This window comes from Ictidomys tridecemlineatus, unplaced genomic scaffold (genome assembly GCF_052094955.1).
Source record: "Ictidomys tridecemlineatus isolate mIctTri1 unplaced genomic scaffold, mIctTri1.hap1 Scaffold_93, whole genome shotgun sequence".
NCBI lineage: Eukaryota > Metazoa > Chordata > Mammalia > Rodentia > Sciuridae > Ictidomys > Ictidomys tridecemlineatus.
In genome coordinates, this window is record NW_027526152.1 from 416513 (window position 1) to 433838 (window position 17326).

General features: G+C 37.1%; 1 pseudogene; it reads right to left on the reverse strand.

Moving 5' to 3' along the window:
- Positions 1–1603: 1603 nt before the first annotated feature.
- On the reverse strand, positions 1604–2904 carry LOC144374902 (AN1-type zinc finger protein 5 pseudogene; annotated as a pseudogene).
- Between the last annotated feature and the right edge of the window lie 14422 nt (positions 2905–17326).

Genomic DNA, 17326 nt, shown 5'->3' on the forward strand with positions numbered 1-17326 from the left:
ATAAATACTTAATGTAATTGTACAAATACTTAATGTAATTGTATATTTATAAAGCAATAAGTTTGAATACATGTATCTCTCTGGGTCCCTATTTCACACATACATGTTTATAATATTGTCTTTAAGATAAGCAGGTTTGGGGGATGGATTGGTGTGAGTGTAATGTTGAAAAGATCAAGGACAATTGCTGAATTTTTGACTTGAGCACTCTAGGGTAGTGGCTGATACCCAATCCTGTATGGAGCAGAAAAACCACATGAGGCAGGGAAAAGAGTGCTAGTCTTGAAGAAGGCTTTTATGTTGATGTTTGTGATTTCTCCTTGATATCCACAAGAACATGTCTGAACATGAGAGGAGAGGACTGGGAAAAAAATGAATATTTGGAAATCAAGGGAATGTGGAAAATACCACCATGAGACTGAACATGACTCAGGGTGTGGCTACAGGGAGCATTTCTCTGAGCTGGGGACACCCCTATATTTAGCATTGGTGAAGAAAATTATATGAAGGAGACAGAGAGTGAGGGCATCCAGTTAAAGAGATAGGAAACCAGGAAAATGTAATAACATGGATTTCTGGAAGAGATGATTTTAAAATGAAAGGCAGAAACTTTGGTTCTAAAAACCACTAAAAAGTGAACTACAGGGTGACAAAGCAGGAACCTTGAAATTTGGTGCCATAGTGGTTTCTGAAGATCTCAGTGGAACCCCTATCATGTGGTGGGAACTGAAGCCAAATGGAAGATATATGGAAAAAAATATGGTCAGCATAGTGAAGGCAATAGCTGGAGATCATTTTTCTGATTGTGTACAGTAAAATAAAGGAAGAGTCAGCCAGGTGTTAACATTTATGGTGTCTGAGATGTGGGGAGAGCTCATTTCTGCAAATGTTTTTTGTGGCTGCAGAAAGCTTTTTTCTATTACCATGTTTGCCACCTACACCCTAGAGTTGATTTTTTAGTAGTAATATAAAAGCTCAATAGTAATTTCTGGAGGGTAGGAAGGGTGCTGTGGCAGGGCAAGGGATGAAAGTAGAACTAACTAACTAGATATAATCATTTTGTACCATGCACTTGGAAATTTTATGCTTGATTCCATTAACATGTGCAATAAATATTTGTTAATTAAAAACAAATTAAAACTAATTATTCCATTTAATCACTGCAAGGTAGGCACTCAACACTGATGGAGAGAGTATCCTTATGGTTTGTTTCCTGCTTATGAAAATGGTCATTGTTAATCACCTATAAAGAGAACTGATTAAATAATTTTGGAAGAAATAGTATGGATTTGAAATGCCTTGTTGTCACAGAATGATGAGGTTATCTGATGGTCACTGAAATATTTGAAGCACTACAGTCCACCCATTGTAAAGGTAGTTTGTGCCAGGTTCATCCTTTGGGAATGTAATACTTTTCCTTTATTCCTTCACTATTTGTTGCAATCAAGTCACTGGAATCTTCCCACCCTTAAAATGACAAGGTTACTAAGTTCCACATGCAGGAAGCAATGCTATTCTTTTTTTTTTTTAAGGAAAATGGCCATGCATCTGCTCTTTAATGTTTTCCTACAATATATTATAATAAAAACAAATTTTCAGTCTCTTCACAAGTAGTAATTTATATTCTCTGGATTTTTTCAGCCACAACAACTGGATTCTCTTTTCTGATTTTTGCTGCAGCTTCTGCTTTGTAATCATATGGACAGTTGTGCTTGTCAGAGTAACGGTGAAGTCCACAAAACAAATTTCCACATCGGCAGTCAAATCCTGTAAGGCCAACTTTCTTTCTACACATGAAACATCTGTTCTTCTTTGGTTTGGGTAACTCAGGAGCTTTTTCTTCACTTTGAGAAATACTGGGCTGAGAAACTGAAGGACTGGGCTGAGTGAAAACTGGCTCTGACACCTCTGTTTTCCGGGTAGTTATTTTGTCCTCTCTTGAAATGCTCATTTCTGTCATTTGCTGAGTTACAGGCAAGGCAGCCACAGGCACATTTCTTGATTTTTCAGATGTGCTGCCAGCAGCACCTTCACAGTTGTTTAAGCTAGCCTCTGCTCTCTGTACAGATGCAGAATCTGAGGTAGGACTGTTGGAATCACTGGCTGTTCATTTAATTAGATTAGTGATTTAAGCACTTTCACTTTGCTGCAATCCTACACTTGAGTATCCAAACCATTGGGCTCATTCTGCCACTATTCTGCTGCCTCTGAAGATGTTCTCTGTAGCAAACAGAACACATTCCATTTGTCCTAGGATTTCCATAAAAGCCACATCCTGTACTACACAGCATGGGCCCTGGGGTCTGGTTAGTATCCTGAGCCATATTTTTCTGCCTGCGGGGGCCGGAGGGAATGCAGAAGTCGAGGTCGCGCGCGACACCGGCGCCATAGGGCTGAGCCGAGGCCTCCGGGAAGGATAAGCCGGGCGCCTGGAGCCGCCGCCACGGGCCAGGAGCGGGTCGGGGCCGCAGGTGGAGGTGGTGGCGCCGCCGCCGCCGCCGCGGGGTCCTTCTTTGTTCCTGCAGCAGCGCTGAGCGTGGCCTGGACACGCTGGAGCTCGGGAAGTGAGAGGAGGGAAGGGGGGGGTGCAGAGGAGGAGGCGGAGGGAGGACCGGAGGCCGCGGCTGCTAACGCTGTTCTAGGAGCTCGCCCGTCGTCGCCTCACGCCTCCACGGGCGGCCAGGTGGGCCGAGAAAGGGTTGAGTGGAGCGCACGTTGCGAGGTCCGGGCGTTGTGAGTGTCCGCTGAAGGCGCTTTCCGTCGTTTCCGCCACCACCAGGGAAGCTGCGCGGCTCCAGGCAGGGAGAGAGCGCGAAGTCCTGATGCAGACAGCTTCGCAATCTGGCCAACTGACGCTAGCTCTTCGCCCGGCGCTCGGGCCGAGGCGATGCTATTCTCCTGCATTGTTTTGAACTCTTCTATATGAAAGATTTGTCTGTTCCCAAGAGTTTTTATCATTGAAGTCAATTATGTTTTATTAATAAATATATATTCATTTGTTGCTTTCACTTATAATTTACTGTTAAAGGTTTTTATTTTATTGCTTATATTTTTTCCAGCTTTCACTCTTTCAGGATCTTTTACTTTAGTACTTACATCATTTGTCAGGCATCCACATTTTGGACACCTTGGCAGACTCTCCTCTTACTCTTCATTTTCTTCCTCCTTCTTATGTTAAGGCTCATTTTTAAATTGATGTCATCAAATCCTAGAATCATCACTTTCTCCAGGGAAATATACAACTTTTTACTGATATTTTTGGGTACCTTGTGTAATTTGTCAGGCCCAATGCAAAATGAAAACTTAGACTTCCTGTCTAGAAGTAGGTGACCTCTACCATTGACATTATGCCACAGAAATCTATTTCTTTCTTCTGTGATATCTTCAAATGCCATGGTACATTTTGTCTTTTAATTGTCCTTCTTATTGCAACATTTTAAATTATTAGGTGAATGCCATATCAATTCTTAATGCAAACTTATGAACAAGTCACATTGGAGAACTTACACTTCCATGTTGTGTTCATTAATACCAAAGCAGGGGATATGTTACACAGAACCAGTGCAATTGTTTTTACTACACCTTGATAACTGTGAACAATTTCTCCAACTGGTTTGTTAATGAGTTTGAATGAACTGGAAGAAAAATGACTGTGGATCACCCTACTTTTCCTTTCCCTTCATATTCTCAGCTGGAGATGTTGGGTTAACACAGTGAAGTACCTTGAGTGACAAAGCTTTCTTCTTTCTGTATTTGAATCTAATTCTGATTGGAGATTAATGTGTGGCCTCCCTGGGTTTCATCATGCTCCTCTTTTTTACTTACTTGTGAATAAGACATGGTCACATTGTACCCAACTCTCTCTTAGCTCCCATATTTCCTTGCTCACTAGAATTTGTGATAATGGGAATGAAAACTCAGTGTGCATGAGGTGGCCAAATGCAGTATACCTGCAGGTTACATTTATGTGCTGTGGTTCATTGTCTTCTTGGAATTTCCTTTGAAAAATAAGTAGTAAGATAACATCAATAAAAATTATGATAGCAACAGCAGAATCCTCAACCAAGGACAGATCCAATGTGAGCAGTAATCCTGACTGTGTAGGAAGAGCATCATGGGGCTAGTCCTCCTTTTTCTGCCTTCTGCCTCCTCCTCTCTCTCCATCATCCTTCCCTCCCTCCATCCCTTGTATCCCTCTTCCTCATTTGCACAATAGTAATTACACTAGGTAGGATATATGTACTCTGAAAATATATATATATATATATATATATAAGTGAACATTAGAGTATTGTAAAGTATAAGTACAGAATTATCCTGCAAATATCTAGAAGTTGTTTATCTTATACAATTAAAATTTTATATCCATTGAAGATCAGCACCCATTTTACCCTAGCCACATTTCTTTGCAAACAGCTGTTTACATTTTTTTTTTGCCACTAGGAATTGAACCCAAAGCACTTAACCACTGAGTCATATTCCCCGAGTTTTATTTATTTATTTATTTATTTATTTATTTATTTATTTATTTATCTATTTATCTATCTATCTATCTATCTATCTATTTATTTATTTATTTAAATTTAGAGTCAGCCTCTCAGTTGCTTAGGGCCTGGCTAACTTGATGAGGCTGGCTTTCAACTTGTGATTCTCCCACCTCAGCTTCTCAAACCACTGGTATTCAAGGTATGTCCCCAATGTACCCAGCTTGTTTACTGTTTTTTTCATAGGGATTTTTTGTGTGTTTTAGAATTTATACTTTTCTCAGGTGATGGGTAAGTAATTTCTCTCATTCCAACAGTTGAATCTTTTCCCTGTTCATGCTTTACTGTGCTGTGCAGAAGCTTTTGGTTTAATGAAATTATACTTGTCTGTTTATGGTTCTTTCCCCTGTCTTTTTACTGTCATAGCCAAAGAACCATTTCCTAAAGCAATGATATAAAGTGTTTTTTCTGGGTTTTCTTTTCAAATCTTGCTCACAATTTTATGCTTTTCTTTCTTTTTTTTACATTTTAGATTGAAAAATAGTAACTTCAGCTTGTGTGGTATAGCATATTTTAATACATGTAACACTGTCTAATGATCAAATCAGAGTAAAGTTTATATTTGTCACCTTAGTAAGATGGGAAGAGATGAAGAAATGGGACCCCAGTATTTTCATCCAGGAATTTTACAGATTCACATCTCACTGTTACATTTTTTCCTCTTTGAGTTGATGTTTTGATAAGGTGTAAGATAAAGTTTGGTTTTCTTTCTTTGCCATGCAGTTATTGAGTGTCCTCAGCACCATCTGTTAAAGAGACTATCCTGTATCCATTCTGTATTATTGGTCCCCTTCTCAAACATGAGTGTGAAGTGAGAGTCTGGGCTTATCCTTATTCTCTTTTTTTGTGCATTGGTCTGTATGTTGCCTTCTATTTCAGTACAAAAGTGTTTTAATTCTTATAGTTTGTAATTTGTTTTATTCCATCTTTTTTGCACTTGTTAAATTAGTTACACATAACAGTATAATGCATTGACACAGTATACACAAATGGAGTATAACTTCACATTTTTCTTGTTGTGCATGATGTAGAAGTACACCAGTCATGTAATTGTATAAGTGTACAGGGAAATAATATCTGATCCATTTCATTATCTTTCAAATCCTCATACGTCTTTCCCTCCCTTCACTTCCCTCTCTCTAATCTAAAGTGCATTTATTTTTCCCTAGTGCCTTCCATTGTGAATTAGCATCTGCACTTCAGATAAAATATTCAACTTTTGGAACTTTGCTATTGGTTTATTTAGCTTAGCATGGTATTTTCAAGTTCCGTCCATTTGCCAGCCAGTTGCAATTTTTTTTTATTTTGAGGTTAAATAATATTCCCTAACACACACACCCACCCCTCCCCCCACACACACACCACATTTTATTTATCCATTCATCTGTTGAAGGTTACCTAGGTTGGTTCCATAGTTTAGCTATTGTGAATTGACCTACTCTACATTGATGTGGCCACCAGCAATGTATGAGTGTACCTTTTGTCCCACATCCTCATGAACACTATTATTGCTTGTATTCTTGATAATTGCCATTATAACTGCAGTAAAATAAAATATTGAAATAGCTTTCATTTGCATTTCTCTAATTGCTAAAGATGATGGTCTTTTTTAAATACGTTTGTTAACCAATTGCATTTATTCTTCTGTGAAGTGTTTAGTTCCCTAGTCCATTTATTGATGAATTCTCTCTCCTTCTCTCTCTCTCTCTCTCTCTCTCTCTCTCTCTCTCTCTCTCTCTCTCTCTCTCATTAAAGTTTGTTGAGTTCTTTATATATCTTTTAGATTACTGCTCTATTTGATGTTGTGTGTGGTAAAGATTTATTTTTCCATTCTGTAGTCTCTTTCTCCATGTAATAGATTGTTTCCTTTGTGGAGAATAAGCTTCTTAGTTTGAATCCATCCCATTTATTGATTACTAATTTTATTGTTTGTGTTTTAGGAGTCTTGTTCAAGAAATAAGATCCTGGGCCTCATATATGCCAGGCAAGGGTTCTACCACTGAGCCACTACTCCAGCCTCAGAAACATTATTCTTAAGGGAGAAAAATTTAAAGTATTCCCTCTAAAATTCAAAAAAAGAAAAAGGTTGGCTTTTTTGGCCACTTCTATTCAACATCCTTGAAACTCTATCCAAACCAATTCAAAGAAAGAATTAAAGATACATGAATAGAATAAGAGGAATTCAAACTATCACTATTTCCTTATGACATGATTCTATATTTAGAATATCCAAAAAAAATCACATGAAAACTTTCTTGACTAATAAATAAATTCATCAAAATAGCACAATATAAAATAAACACCCATAAACCAAATGCATTTCTATACTTAAGCAATGAATCCACTTTAAAAAAAATAGGAAACCCACCCCATTAACAATGGCCTCAAAAAAGAAAAAGAAAGAATAAAATAAAATACTTGGGAATCAATCTAAAAAGAGGTAAAATACCTCTACAATGACAAGTATGCCGGTGGCGCCAGGGGTCCTGAGGAAACTGCCATGGTCGCCTTCGCAGGTGAGCCCATTCCCTTCCCACCTCCGCTGTCCCCAGCACACTGGGGCCACCGCTCCCAGCTGCGCTCAAGGAGTAGCCAGATGTGCCAAGCTTTGGCAGAGCTCGGGCTGTCGTCATCCACAAGGACACGCAGGAGCACATAAAGGCAGAGCGCAAGCGGCTGCTCAACTGCATTACAGCCTCCAAGTGATGCAAGCACAAGCTAGAGCGCACCTCCTGCCTGGAGGAGAAAGGGAAGAGGCTCAAGAGCCAGAACAGCGAGCTGGCGTCCACCGAGTGCCTGCTGTGTGAGCAGGTGGCAAAGCTCAAGCAGAAAGTCCTCAGCCACAGCAAAAGCAGTGGCCAGCTACTGCCCCAGCACCAGGTGCCTGCGGACTGAGCCCCAGCGTGAGGTGTATGCGTGGCCTCCCTCCTTGAGGGGCAGGAGCAATAGGGAGGCGGTCGCCCTGGACTTGGAGAGAGTGGGATCCCCAGGGATATCCCGGGAGTGCCCAGAACTCAGAGAGGGTTCCCTGGACTTGACAAGCTGGACCCCCCCTTAGGGGGGGCAGCGCATGACCCCTCCCTCCCACTGCCTCTGTTCCCCCTCTAGCTGCCACTGTTACCTGCACTGCCGCCCTTTATAGCACAAACCCTTGCCCCGCCCGCCCCTTTGTACACACCACTGCAGAAGGGGGCTCTGTGGGGAGCAGCCTCCAGCCTGCATTTTCTTTTACTTTTTTTTTTGCCTTGGAAGAGAGAAGGACGCAGCTTTCCATTCTGCCCCATTTATGTTTCTACTCGAGAACAAATGGTTGTGTGTGCGTGTTTTCTTTTGTTGGTTTTTAAAGACATGGGAACAACAACAAAAACTACTAAGCCATTTTCTCCTCTGCTACCCCCTTCTGTCCTCCTGACACCCCTCCCCCCTGCCCTTTTGATTCTTTTATTTCTGTTTTTGTTTTGCTACTAGTCCACATTCCTGTTTGCAATTCTTTGTTCACCCGTTTTATTTTTCAGTAAAATCTCCTCACTCCAAAAACGAAAAAGAAGAACTTTTCTCTTGTGTTTACTATAGACAGCTTTTATAGTGTTAAGATATATTTCTACTATACCTGGTTTTCTAGTGTTTTGACCATGTATTTTGTCAAATCCTTCTTCTGCACTTATTGAAATAATTTTCTAATTGTTTTCTTTACATCTATTTACTTAAAAATATGAAATAAATGTAAAAACCTTTGAAATAAATAAAACACAAGGAGATCAGTCAAGGGAAGTGATGGAGCCCCATGAGAGCAGGATGATAATTATAAAATACATCTGAATTAAAAGCTAAGTTCCATGAAAAGTGGAATCAACATTTTTCATGTGTGTGTATTGGGATAATTACTACACTAATTTAGGTATTTGTAGAGTAGGAGAATATAAGATACTATTACAGTGTTAAGAATTAGGAAAATAAGAGGAGCTCTATCATAAACATCATGCTGAATTTAGCTGAAAACCAAAAGTGAAGTCTAGAGATGTTTTGTACAAAGCAACAAAGTTAAGCAAATAGATCATCAGTTTTCTTGCTGCTGAGTACAGAGTAGAAGGTAATAGTTTACACACATGTTTTTAATAAATTAAATAAAATAATTAATTTCAAGGGAGACTAATAAACCAGACTGTGGTAGAAGAAACTGTCAAGTTTCTTAACTTGTTAAACTGTCTTTGACACATCTATGACCAAGAAAGAAAATTGACTATTTCCCATAAATAAACTCAATAATAACAGAAAGTCTTCTCAGATAAATGGCTACACTTTTAATAATGCTGCAATAGTAATTAACTCTGGTGCCTCTTACAGAATAATCACTCAGTGCCTGAAAGATTCATGGGAACAAAGAAATAGGTACCCAGGGCTTTGAGTCTTCTTCAAGAAAAATTTCATTTTTTTCCAAGCTTTGGCCATCCTGAAATCAATGTGTGGATTCAGATACTTGGGGCAAAGCTGTACTCTGATGATCCAATTACTTTATTCTTTTAAAATTACAAAAATTTCTGTAGAAAATGCTTACTTTACCTGAACAACTAAAGTCTGTTATCATTCATTGAATGAATTTAAGTTGTCTTTAAAAAGCTTTTTTTTTTCTTTAAAGTTTTCAGTAAACAAAATCATTCTTTGATATTTGGGTGAAAAATCAGTGAAAATTATTTTGAAAGTTTGAATATTTCTCAGGAAAAGATAAAATACCTTTCTCTAAATTATTATAAACTGCTCTTATTACAGAAAAGTCAGTAATGTAATAGAAAATAATTTAGTTTTTATTGCTGATGTTGGTTTTTTTGTTAGTTTATTTTATTCATTTATTTTTTTGGTTCTGTTCCTAGTAAAACAATGTAAGGCCTCTCACTTGACCCGGACATGTATGGCTTGTTGTATTAGAAAATAAATTAAATAAACAATCAATCAAACAACAACAAAAAAACTAATGTTTTATGTGAGTGTGTATACTCTTAAAATATATTTTTCAGATTTTTCAACTAAAAACAACTCAGAGTAATGACACCTAATATAAATAGATATGCTTCCCATAGATCTTTATTTTCCAAATGAATAGTTCGTGAGAAGTAAATATGAAGAGTAAACTGAGACATCTTCTCTTGGAAAGAAATCAAGGAAGGGATAGAGAGTGAGAGATAAGAAAGAAATAACCAATAAAATGAGGAAGGACAGAAGTAGAGAAGAGATAAAGGAAGGAATAAATGTGACGATTTTTTTCATATGGGAATTAAGATAGGTTAAAAACCTTCTTCCTGAGGGAGCCAGTTTTCCTTCCAATTACCCCTTTCCATTATAGTCCATCTTCTCATCCTCTCACCCTCATCATATTGAATATTTAGCAGATACATATTGTGATTATGAACTAATCTGTTCTTGAAGATGATTTCTTCAGTAACTGTACAGTCCAGCTTAGTCATGAGCAGGTAGTTCAAGAACTATGAAAAAAAAAAACTGTGGATACCAATCATGCAGGATTTTCTCTTTTCCATTCTAGGAACCAAAATGAGTTTCTGTTACCCTTGGCTGAGAATGTAAGGGAAGGTCCTGATTGGCCCTGATTATGTCCAAATCTACTAAATATTGTTGTGAGCATAATGGAAACTTATCTGGACAGAAATGACTCACAGATTCTGTTATCTGTTTCTGGTAGATTAGTTTTAATAACTACCATAGCTCAGAAATGCAAGATCTACATGAAAAGGGATAAGTGATAAAAAAATGGAAAAAGAATATGCAGCTATCAGTATCACCAAATGCTTACATATTTATCACATTAATCAGACTGTATTTCTCAGTAACATCACCCAAAATTTATCTAGCCTTTAATGTGTATTAGCACACCTCTTTACTGGGACTATCTTTATTTAGTTCAAGCAGAGATTAGTTGAGTAACAAAAAGAAAGTACTCTAATTTTATAGGTAGCATATTGGAAGTAAAGTAGACTTTAAAATAATCTCAGATAGTTTTCTCATTAATATGAGTGTAGTAAAATAAGTTTAGAACATCTTTTTCTTAGTATTCAAAGAATTACTACCTATGGAGCAGAGTGATAAATAATCAGTTTTTATTGATGTAAAAGTATCTTTTGAATGTAAGGTACTAGTTTATTCACTAAGGACTTATCTTCACTGTTCTCTAAAAAGGTAATGAAAATTGTAAAAATAGAAAAAAAAGAAAGAAAAATAAGGATGTTGGAAACTATTTATACTCAGTCCAAGTTTTAATGTTCAGGACAAGTCCTAGGTCTGGGTACATTTCAGGCAAGATAAAACACCAAGCCTTCTCTAATTGTTTTAATAAACAGACTATATTTTAAGAAGACTTGTAGATTTACAGAAAAATGAAGCACATAATACCATGATACCATATGTCTTCCCTTATTCAGAGTTTTCACTACTTTTCTCCAGTGAAACTATTACTGTATTCTTGATCCATAGCAACTTTGAGATAATAAATTGTTATTATTTTAAGCTGATAAGCCGTGTGGTAATCTGTTATAAGGGAAAGAGAGAGGCTAATACAGTAGCCCATCCCTTAAAGGGTATAGTAATATTTAGGGGTATGGGCAAAGGTAGGAGCTTATTCAAATCCCTTAATGGTTATAGAATAAGGGGTAAGATACATAAATATTCTGGTTATTGAGGATAATGATAGTAAAGAATGTGATACAGTAATTACAGATATATGTAAGTATATCTGTAAAAGGCCTCGAGCTAGGCACAGTACCTGTGTTGGTAATGAGCCTCTATTTTTTCAAAGCCTGGTCTCTCTGATGCCAAAGCCCTGACACATTCTATTATTCATGGCATATAGGACTGGCTGAGTTAGTATTAAGAATGCCCAATAAAGACAAAATCAGTGTTATCACAGACTTAAACTTAATCAAGAAGCAAAAGTCAGGTGTGTAGTTACTCAGGTGGCAAAATGAATGTGTAACCGAAGTCATTTACACTAGCATCTTCTAACAGAATCTAGACCCACCAAAGCCATAACTAGATTTCTTTCTCTAAACTTTCACAATCGTTTCACAAAGAATTACCCACAGGTACTGTCTCTTTCATGTACCAAGTGCTGTCACGAAGGAGGCCCACAGGCAACAAATGTGATCACTACAGATGGCTCCTTGTCTTGTGCCACCCTGGAGCACCCACTAGGACTATGTTAACCATCAAAAGTAATTTTTGGTTTGCTTCAAAATGAATTCTATAATATTTTTCTATGAAGCAGTTGAGATTTTAAAAAATGGGAAAATAATGTTACCATTTTGATTTATAAGAATATAATATTCCTTGTCTTTTCATTTTCTTAAAGAAGTCAAGTTTCATGGACCAAGGTTAAGAAGGGAATTGCCAAGCAGTCTTTGTTTCAAGGATATAGTGACACATCTGTGCCATTCATCATTTAAGACATTTAAGCATATAGAGCAAAAAGTACATAGATTCAATTTTCTATGCAAATTTTGCAATATTTACACAACTAACAGAAATTCGTTTTTTTAAAAACACTTGCTAAGAGGCAAATATATTGTACTTAGTCAATCAATGAACACATAATTTTCTTTTGTTTGTTTTGGTTTTTTATTACAAGGGATTGAACCCAGGGGGTGCTTGCCACTGAGCAACCTCCCCAGCCTTTTTGTTGTTGTTGTTGTTGTTGGCAGTTTGGGGGTGGGTGGGTGGGTACCAGGGATTGAACCCAGAGGCACTCAACCACTGAGTCACATACCCAACCCTATTTTGTATTTCATTTAGAGACAGGGTCTCACTGAGTTGCTCAGGGCCTTGCTAAATTACTGAGACTAGCTTTGAACTCACAATCCTACTGATTCAGCTTCTTGACACACTGGGATTATAGATGTACACCACCACTCCCAGCAAACAAATAATCTTTGAATCTACTAGGTAGCTGATGTAAAATTAGAATTTGTATAGAATGTTAATATTTTAATGAAAAGCATTTTAACTTAATGATGCTTTTCAAGACCTACAAAGAATAAAGAGGAAGTGTTCATTTATACAAAACAAATGATATCCCACCTCAAATAACAGTGAAGTTTACTCCAACTGAGTTCATGGTGCAGACTACTGAGACTCCCATTTTGATGACATTGAGAAACAATGAATGATTTATTTGAAATGAGGAACATAAACTTGAGAGCAAACTATGCTACCTATTAATAAAGTATCCGCCTTCTAATGAGAAACAGCTGACATATTGCCCTTGGTAAACAGTATACGTCCAAACTTAATTTTTTTTTTTTTAATAAACGTGCTTTTACTAACAAAGTGACAGAAACATACATAGCAGTTTGATGTTCTCAGAAGGGGAAGCTTTGTCTCCTGAGCAACTCAGAGCCTTTGACACTGGAAACACTAAAGACTTTCATGTTACTGTCATACAGATGAAAAGATCAAATCAGAACTGATCTGGATGCCTTGTTCTTTCCCTTTTCAGAATCTATGTGCTTTTTAGAAAGCATAAAATCAGATATTTCAAATTGTTTTGCAAATAACTTGCCTTAATCTACTGGGTTTTTGTTTGTTGTTGTTTTTCTATACAATGGTAAAGAGATTTTTTAAGAAAATTAAAAGAGATTCTTTCCCCCTGACATTTCTGTTTTAAGAAGAATATTTTTAAGACGTTAATTTAACCCAGAGGAAAAATAGATGTAAAAGTATATACGTTTCACAGATGCTCTGGTTTGAGTGTTTGTACTCTACAAAATTCACGTTAAGATTTAATCGACATTGTAAGTTTCACTGGGAATTGAGGCCTTTAAGATATTTAGGTCATGAAGGCTCCACCCTCATTAATGGACTAATATGGTAATCCCATGGGAACTGGTACCTCATGCATTCCCGCTTGTCCCCATTTTCACATGTACACTGTCTTTTTCACGCTTTTTGCCTTTCCACCATGTTATGACATAGCAAGAAGGTTCTCACTAGGTCTTCCCAGCCTCCAGAACTGTGAGCAAATAAATTCCTGTTCATTATAAATTACCCAGTCTTGGGTATTCTGTTACAGCAGCACAAGACAGACTAAGACAATAGATGAGGCCTATCACCTAAAGCTCAGTGCAATGATCCCTACAAGAAGAAGTCAGATCATCTTCATTAATGACTGATGGAAACATTTCTGTTTGGCTACATGCTGGAGGCCTCACCCTGCTATTATTTGCTTTGACACAAGAGCAGAGTTGCTAGGACAGACTCGATTCCTGCCCAGGCTAGAGTCACAGTTCCCACTACAAGCTTTACCAACATGAGTCTTCCTGAAAACATAAAACATGTGTTCCTGTGACTGTTTAACATACTTGAGTGAAGATGAAATCCAGTGGTTTCTTTTAACTTGGACACCTTACCGATTTAAAAAAGGCCTTTTGAGAAAGAAACACAGAGCAGGTAGGGGACACACCCTGGCTGGCATACAGCAGGTGTTTCTCAATGTGTCATACATGGTCCTTTCTCCCCATCAGAGAAATTAAGTACCAAGAAACAAATTTGTCAGGAAGGGTTGTTTATAAACACATTGGAAAGCCATTATAATATATAAGTTTTTTGACATTTTCCCCATAAGAGTTTGTTTTCTACCCCTTGGAAGTGATAACATGTCCATTGAAAATGCATGGATTACAGAATTAAGTCTCAACTCTGTGATAAAACCAAAGAAAGAAAAAAAAAGTTATGAACTAGGGGTGTGATCCATGGTCGAGTGCTTGTGCAGCATCCACAAGGCCCCAGAGGTCACTACAAAAAAAAACAAAAACCAAGGCTATACCCCTGTGGCAACTCCTACCACCCCTAACACTTCTGATACTTGTCTATCACTCAGTGCAGAAGTTTTGAGGCCAAGATCAAGTAATTTATTTCTGTCTTTTTTTTTAATTGGAGCATTATAGTTATAGATAGTAGTTGGGTTCATTCTAACAAAATGACACATGCATGTAATTTAATTTTAGTCCCCTTTGTTGCCCTCTTTCCCTCCTATCCTCCCTCCCCCTGTCCTGCTTCTACTCCACTGACTTTCCTGATGTTCATTTATTTATTTTTGATTGGCTCTTTCTACTTGTACACAAAGGTGAAGTTCCCTTTTACTCCTTAGTATCCAGCACGGTGGACAGCACAGGAGACAGGACCTTCCAGGAGATAATGAACCTCACGGGTCTCCAGGTCCATGATTAAGAAGCCAGGGAAATGAGGCATTTGTAGAAAATGAGCAGACTAGCAGGAATCCAAGGGAATTCATAGAACTAAAAAGCAAGTATTTTAGTGTAGGCTGTGGAAACTGGAATCTCTCCCCGAGAACTATGTTCTCTGGATACTTACTAGAAACCACTGAACTGCTTTGTAAAATAATTTTACCAATGAACATCGGACTACTGATTGTATACGAAAGACCTGATTGTTCCCAATCTACATATAAAACATGATAATGTCTATCCTTTTCCTACTGATTGGTATGAAGTTATATTGTGTTTTGGTTTTATTTCTTATTTTCCTGGGGGCTAATGAAATCTAAAACTTTCTCTTAGAGTTATTGGACTTGTAGGATTTTCCTTTTATTTTGTGTCTATTTCTACTACCACTATTATTATTATTATGATAGATTAGGCATATAAACTTCTATATTGAAAGGTAATATTATAGTAATGATAATAGTGATGAATATAAAGTATCTATTCTAATAAAGTTTTAAAAAACCCCTTTAAAAAACTTGGTTAACAAATTTTCTAGTTACTATGGTTATGTATCGAATTACTAATAATTTAGTGCTATTGTCAATAATGATCAATAATTTAGTGCTATTAAACTAGTAAATTCTTCGGACCAGGAACTCGTGGCAGGGAATGAGGGTTCTAGACTCTTCTCCATGATTTCTGGGGCCTCAGACGGAAGATTTAAATAGAAGGCTCTAGGCTAGCATCAGATGGAGTCTCCTTCATGCACCCCTTTGGTCACAGACATCAAAGGTCAGGTAGGTCCCCAGTTCCTCTCCATGTGGTTCTTTCTATGTTATTTCTTTACACAGGTTTGTTTGGACCTTTTCAAACTACAGTGGCTAGGTCCCCAAATCAAGCTTTCTGAGTGAGAGAACCAGGTAAAAGTTCTATTTCCTTTTGAAACCTGGACTACAGCATTTTTCCTGAAGCATTCTATTGGACTAAACTGAGTCACTGAGGTTGGCCCACATCCAAGGGAAGGGAATATTCCTTCAATGGATGAGTCTCAATATCACCTATAAAAAGGTCATATGAAGTGGGATTGATTGGTGAGACCATTTTGGAAAACATAATCTAATACAACATAAATTAGACATCACGATACATTTTTATTATAAAAACATGTCTGTTAAAATCTACAAAAAAACATATTTCTGGATTCTGGCCAGAGGAATATAAAACTTGTACACTAAACTCTGTAAAAAAATATATTTTAGTGAGTCCTTTCTCAGCCAAATGACCTTGCACTTACCCTTTTTCATAGTAATGTCTCATTTTTTGCACTCTCTCTAATAATGACAGGTGGGTAAGTTTTCAACTTTTCAAACTTTAGAGCAAGAAAAGTTTTTGCTGAAATGTTTTTTTTTATGTATAAATTGTTGCCTAGAAGTACATACAGGAATAACTGCTAATTATGGATTACTTTGCAATCAGAGATGAGATATATAAGATGAACCAACATCATAATGAATCTTAAGTGATAAATTAATCCATCCTCAATTAAATTACCCTGGGGTCTATTCTTATTTGTACACCTTGCCCATTTTTAATACCCATTCCTACTGAAGGTATTTCTGGCTAGGAAACACAGTTCATCCTTCCTCTATGGAGTTTATTCTCTTTTACTTTCAGGTCACAGAGTTTATTATAGCTCCTAACTGTTTCACTATTTTTCATCTTAATTTTATTCCTTAACTAAATTTGTACTATGCTGATTGCAGGGGAGGATAGTCAAACCCCTAACACATTTTTTTTAAGTAACACACTTTAACTAGTAAAGCTTTGAATACAACATAGATATCTGTAAATAATTATTCACACCTTCCCTAATTATAGTTGTGTCATTTGAAGAGTCTTCACACGTAGTTAGCAGAAAGGAACTTTGATGAAATAGGAAAGAGAAGAGAACAGATGATAATATCTACACAGAATTGTCAGTGACAAATATATGAATCAGAAATTTCATTTGGGAAAAAAAATTCTGCAACATTTTCATAAAAGAATCATGATAATCAGAAATTGTTATCGAGAAGAAAGTAGAACCCTCGTCACGTTTTCCTTTTTAACATTCTAGGCCATTCTTGCCAATCCAGTTAGGTGTGATATTGAAATAATGCAGTCATTTAAAAAAATGCCTGGAGACAATTTCCTTCAGCAGTGATCCAAGGCACTGTGACATGTAGAATCATAAGAACTATCTGAAGTCCTCTCCCAGATCATCATTCAACTTCATGAATATCACCACAGAGTGAACCTTGAGTTTTCTTGACTCCTAGTTCTTTCACCAGCACAAAAGTTTTCCTCAATTAAAAAGGTTATTTCTTAAATTAACACTTACTTATAAGCAAGAGTTGCCATTTACTTATTAATTTCCATTCTCTCTCTTTTTTATTGCCAAATTGTGGATTAGCTTCCATACATTCAAGCAAACATTCAACCTTTGATTTTTGGAACTGGCTTATTTCATTCAGCATGACAGTTTCCAGTTCCATCCATTTACCAGCAAATGCCATAATT